At 47.1% G+C, this 6,483-nt stretch overlaps 1 non-coding gene across 1 annotated transcript; it reads right to left on the reverse strand.

Annotated features, from left to right (window-relative positions):
• Nucleotides 1–557: 557 nt before the first annotated feature.
• TRNAC-GCA lies at nt 558–629 on the reverse strand. The gene has a single exon. It is a non-coding gene; the product is annotated as a tRNA-Cys (tRNA).
• Nucleotides 630–6,483: the final 5,854 nt, after the last annotated feature.

Raw genomic sequence — 6,483 nt, forward strand, 5'->3', positions numbered from 1 at the left:
TCAGTGACACTTGTAGCAAAACAAAAAAGTACAAATATCCTCAATACAGCACAAGGAAATCTCTTAAGAAAAGAGATTTTGGAATTCAGTTTCCTAGGTTCAAATACCGGCTCTACCATTTTCTATCTGTCTCTGGATGGCCTTGCCAGAAGAGCACTCAGCTTTCAGCAAGGTACCACCTGCCCCAAAAATCCACTTGTCCAGCAGACTAACAAAAACATGTTAGGAAGCACACATTCTTCCTTTTATTTATTTATTTTTTTTTTTGTTTTTACCTTTTGGATCCTAGTTCCCCAACCAAGGACGAAACCTGCGCCCCGCCCTCTGCATTGGAAGCATGGAGTCTTAACCCCTGAACTGCCGGCGAAGGCCCAGGAAGCACACACATTCTAGAGGGACTAATTCAGCATTGAAAACAACCTTTATCCCGTGCACCTGCTCAGTCGTGTCCAACTCTTTGTGACCCCCATGGACTGTAGCCCACAAAGTTCCTCTGTCCATGGCATTTCACAGGCAAAAATACTGGAGTGGATTGCCAAGTCCTACTCCAGGGGATCTTCCCAAGCCAGGGATCGAACCTGGGTCTCCCGCACTGCAGGCAGACGCTTTCCCACCTGAGCCACCAGGGAAGCCCCTCGCTAGGTACCTGGAAAGGGGGAGGCGGGCGAGGCGCAAGGCACGCCCTGCGGGCCACCGCCCGGCTTTCGACCACCACCGCCGCCGCCGCGTCCCCGCCCGCGGGCCTCGACCCTGCCGGGCCGTGACGCATGGGGGCCCCCAGTGCGCCGGTCGACCGCCGCCCGGAGGTCCCCGCCGACGCCAAAAGACCACCCCCACATCCCCCCGAAACGGGCAGAGCCCTCCCCCACCACCTCCTACACCGGGACGGCCGCTCCCCCCCTCCCCCCCGCCCCCCCCCCCCGGACCCCGTCCTCCGCCCTCAACCACCGGGGCCCCCTACCCGCGCCCGCGGCCCAGGCACCCTCCTCCCTCCACCACCAAGGGCAGAGAGGACGGGAAGCGTGGCGCCAAGCGGGCAGGGACACGACAGAGGTAAGAGGGCGAGAGACAAGACAGCCGCGCGAGGCGTGGGGAGGGGTGGCCGGGAGCAAGCCCCGAGGCTCGGAGGGCGTGAGGAGGCGTCTGGCGACCGCGCGTCAGGCCCAGAGCAGCGGACGACGACCGGCTGAGGCAAACAGGTCCAGGGCCAGCGGCGGGACGCGTCGGGCAGGCAAGCGGCCCAGCGACGGGGAGCCGCCAGCCGTCACGCCGCACAGCCCGCAAGACGCGACCGGAGGATCCGCGCTGTGCGGTCTGCGGCTGGGGGGGAGGCAGCCATGGCCGGCGCCGCGGGCAAGGCGCCTGCGGTGGGGTGGGGGCGCGCTGAGCACCTCCCACCACCACCACCCACCCCACCCCACCCCTCGGACCCCACCTCGAGGGAACTTGGCGGGGAGGTCGGGCGGAAGAGGGACACCGGAGACGCCGCCACCGGGCGCGGGGCAAGGGCGGCGGGGGCGCCCGGCCGAGGATGGAGGGGCAGGCGGGAAGGCGGAGGAGAGCCGTCTCTCCCACCCGACCCGCACTCTGCACGCCGCCCCCACCACAGTCGCCCGCGGGGCCCCTCCTCCCAGACGGCTCTCCCTCCCTTACCTTCCAAATCCGGCCAGGTTAATGATCCTTCCCCAGGTTCAACTATGGAAAACGTGTCAGCTGATCTGTCTATAATTCAGGGATAAAACTATGACTACAGAAAGGAAAGATGACCTGACCTAGGATGGCCATGATGTTCTACAGAACCAGAGAAAACTGGTTAAAATAAAAAAAAAAAAAAAACAACAACACTTTTTTTCTTGGAAACTGTAAAGCTGGTTCTTTTGCACATCAATTAAAAACAGAGCTTGTTACAAAGGCTTGCCTAGGGCAGAGCTTGAAGTTAACCATTTCCTGAGAAAACAATGCCCACTTTGCCTGAGACCTCAGCCTTGGGCAAATGGGAACTTCAACACCCCCCTCCCCCCAAAAAAGGGGGAGTCAAAGAGATATTTTCAATCTTAGGCGGAAAACTAGAAGACCTCTGTGTGGATTTCTGTATGTCTCAGTGTGAGTCTTCTATTTTTTTTTTTTTTTTCTGAAGCTGTGCGTGAGTTCCTATTTAAATAATCTAAAGAAAAGGAAGCCCTCAAGAAATGCAAAGAAATACTCTAATATTTCTAAATACAAGGAAAAAAAAAAAAAAGCTCTAAATACAAGAAAAAAAATGGACCTAAATGAATTTTGGATTCATTTGAATTGGGAACTAGTCAATAGTAAATATCTAGTATTTTATTTTTTTCACTACTCTAATATAGACATGTTTAAGAGTCATTAACATTAAGCATAAACTTTTCACAGGGCCTAGGTTTACTATAACTTAAATATTGCTATATTGTTATCTCTCTCACAGACTGGTCAACAAAGAAAGTACCTCTAAAAACAAACCAAAACCACTCCTAAAAAATAGAAATGCGATATGAGCTCTTAGGTAAGCTATTAAAAATAATTATACTTTAAAATATCTGTCTATAGTAGTCTCGATTGAAGGCAGAGGAGAAGGGGACAACAGAGGATAAGATGGTTGGATGGCATCGCTGACTCGATGGACATGAGGTTGAGCAAGCCCCGGGGGTTGGTGATGGACAGGGAAGCCTGGCAGCCTGCAGTCCATGGGGTCGCAAAGAGTCAAACGCAACTGAAATGAACTGAACTGAACTTACAATAGTTTCTCCAGATCTTGGCTACCTGAATGTCTGTGGTTGTGCTAGACTAAGTGATGACAGTGTCTTGAATAGCTAGGTCATTTCATAAATTAAGGTTCTGAAACATTCACCACTTGACAGGGCCTTCGTCTTACACAGAAACTAAAGAGATTTTGACTATCCATGAATAGTGTCTGGTGCCATGCTGAGATGTGCAGTGTAAGAAAGCTTTTTTTTTTTTTTTTTTAGATAGTATCACTGATACGTATGTTCACCAGTCTGTAAAATGCCAATATAAAAGTCAGTTCTCGGTTGCTTAAGGAAAAATGCATGACTTGTAGTTAAAGAAGGTCCGAGGAATGAAATCGCATTTGATGAAGGAAAAAGAAGTAGTTCTGACTGACAGGTGGCAGTTTCAGGATGGGGGAAGCAAAGGAATGGGTACAGAATGGGATAAGGAGGTTTTATGGAAAGTGGACCCCCAGAAAAGAGTTTTGTGCCTAGTACAAGTTTTCTTGAGATGTTGAACTGCCTTTGCTGGTGGATTTTAAGTTTCTTTACCTCTTAAATGATCCGTCCTAGGTTTACCTTTGAAATCTTTTGTTACCTTTGGCTAAGTGGCTAAGTATTCTTTCACAGCCTACCTGACTGTCATAAACCCTTTTGATATTTGTGCACAAACCTTCCTAAATAACTGACTTCTAGCTCACTTTGGGATGCTTCAGAGGGCCCCTGAGACCTCCCAAAGAGGGATATTTATTAAACAACCTGAGTTCATTTGGCATGTTAAACTACATGGGAAGTGTTGTTCAGGAGGAGTGATTGAATCTTCTCAAGTTATATTGTATGGTTGATGCTACTAATATAGATATCCTAGAAGTTATGTGACATTCATGAAAATCTGATATGTTCTGATAAAATGCTGTCAGTATAATTTGAGTTATCATATTAAAGTGTTTCAAATCACAGCAATGACCAGATTTACTTTGTCAATTTCAATTTAATCAGATTTTCAACATGCCTTCTGTGGTTTCACACTGATGCCTTTGCAAAAATACTGCTACTTCAAGATATACGGAAAAGACCTTTCTAAGCTTACCCATAAACAATTTTTTTGTTTGTTTGTTATTTGGTAAGCTGGTACCAGATTGGAATTTAGTCTCCTCTCTAGGTTAAGAGAACACACTTTTCTTAGAATGCAGCTTTCAATCACAGATTATTAATTTCTTTACCTTTCAGTGATTTATCTTTGTTTTTATAATTTTTTTTTTTTTTTTTTACTTCGGTAAAGTAAATAACCATTGTTTACGATTATGGTACATGTAGGATGGAGCAAGCTTTCCCCACTCCTACAAATTCTCTTAACCCCTCATATTCTTCTGATGGGACCAAGGTCTCACTTCCCTCCAGAGGGACAATCCATGCTTTTTTATCAGCTGATCTGCCCCTGATATCAGAGTCAATTTGAGCACTGTTTGGTCTATAATTTAGGCGTGAAACTATGACTACCTAAAGGAAAGATGACTTTTTGATGCAGATGGCCATGATAGTCCTTGGACTTCAGAGAAAATTGGTTAAAATGAAACTTTTTTTCCCCCCTCCCCCCCCCCCCCCGGGAACTGCAAAGCTGGTTCTTTTAGCATATGCAATTGAAAACATCTAGGCTGTTAGGTCAGTTTTCATTCCAGTCCCAAAGAAAGGCAATGACAAAGAATGTTCCAACTGCTGCACAGTTGCACTCATCTCACACACTAGTAAAGTAATGCTCAAAATTCTCCAAGCCAGGCTTCAACAATACATGTGCTGTGAGCTTCCAGATGTTCAAGCTGGATTTAGAAAAGGCAGGGGAACCAGCGATCAAATTGCCAACATCCACTGGACCAAGGAAAAAGCAAGAGAGTACCAGAGAAACACCTATTTCTGCTTTATTGACTGTGCCAAAGCCTTTGACGGCAGGTATCACAATAAACCGGGGAAAATTCTGAAAGAGATGGGAATACCAGCCCACCTGACCTGCCTCTTGAGAAACCTGTATGCAGCTCAGGAAGAAACAGAGCTGGACCTGGAACAACAGACTGGTTCCAAACAGGAAAAGGAGTATGTCAAGGCTGCATATTGTCACCTTGCTTATTTAACTTATATGCAGAGTACATCGTGAGAAATGCCGGGCTGGATGAAGCACAAGCTGGAATCGAAACTGCCAGGAGAAATATCCATAACGTCCGATAGGCAGATGACACCACCCTTATGGCAGAAAGGGAAGAAGAACTATAGAGCCTCTTGACGAGAGGGAAAGCGGAGAGTGTAAAAGCTACCTTAAAGCTCAACATTCAGAAAACGAAGATCATTGTATCTGGCCTCATCACTTCATGGCAAATAGATGGGCAAGCAGTGGAAACAGTGGCAGTCTTTATTTTGGGGGGCTCGGAAATCACTGCAGATGGTGACTGCAGGCATGAAATTAAAAGATGCTTGCTACTGCTGCTGCTAAGTCACTTCAGTCATGTCTGACTCTGTGCGACCCCACAGGTGGCAGCCCACCTGGCTCCCCCATCCCTGGGATTCGCCAGGCACGAACACTGGAGTGGGTTGCCATTTCCTTCTCCACTGCAGGAAGGTGAAAAGGGAAAGTGAAGTTGGTCAGTCGTGTCCGACTCTTAGCGACCCCATGGACTGCAACCTACCAGGCTAGTCTCTCCATGGGATTTTCCAGGCAAGGGTACTGGAGTGGGTTGGCATTGCCCTCTCCGAAAAAGATGCTTTACGGCTTGTGCCTTAGCCAGACTACTTTGGGTTAGAGGGCGTTTTTGAGGAGATCGAGTGGGGAGCAAACCAGAAGGCTGTTGTAGGTGTCCTGGTATACGATCTCAGGACCTGAACAAGGATGGCAGTGGGGATGGAGAGAGAAGGAGCTGCAACGGAGAAAGATTTTAGTGGATATGACTTCACAGCTCAGTAGTTAATTACAGACAGGGGAAATATGAGCAAGAGGCAAAGAATGACGGCAGGCTTCTAGTCTAAGGAACTGACAGCAAAGCCTGGAACCATACTTGCGTGGTTGAGATTCAATCAATGAGTAACTTGTGCTCAAGCAACTTTCTCCAAGGGGAGTAATTCCACCATTAAACTGTAGAAATACTGTTCCTGGGCCCTCACACGTGCAAGTCCCTGAGCACTTGGCATTTCATGAGAATGAGGACCGCTCTTTATCTGGTCATCCACGAAGGCTGTGGGCTTAGGAGCGAGGGTGGGCGTGTTTTAAATAAAGGGTGTTGAGAGCCTTGCAGGATCTTGGGCAATCAAATAGCTTCCTGAGCACTGACATTTATTTCTTAATTTTTAAATTTACAATTCATCCAAATCTTGCAGTCCAAAACAAACAAACAAAACATGTGAAAACATCACAGAAAAATAATATCTGAAAATATCTGATCGCCTTGTGATTCGTAGGGGATAAGCCTAAACTGTCCTTGAAATTGAGGGACTAGGGAATATTGGCCCTCAGATCTCATCATAATCAACGATGAGCAACTTTTGAAGAATTGCCAGAAGTATTTTCAAGTTCGCTGACTTCTCCTGAAGTCAAGATTGCTAGCCGTGATGATTTAAAAATCACTAATTGATAAACACCAATACAATTAGTTAACATCCACATAGCCAATGTCTATAGAGCCAGGCATAACAGAGTCTAAATTAATCAGATGGGATTCCTATTTTGCAGTGCAGTTGATGAGACAAATTACAC

This window comes from Cervus canadensis, chromosome 14 (genome assembly GCF_019320065.1).
Source record: "Cervus canadensis isolate Bull #8, Minnesota chromosome 14, ASM1932006v1, whole genome shotgun sequence".
Classification (NCBI taxonomy): domain Eukaryota; kingdom Metazoa; phylum Chordata; class Mammalia; order Artiodactyla; family Cervidae; genus Cervus; species Cervus canadensis.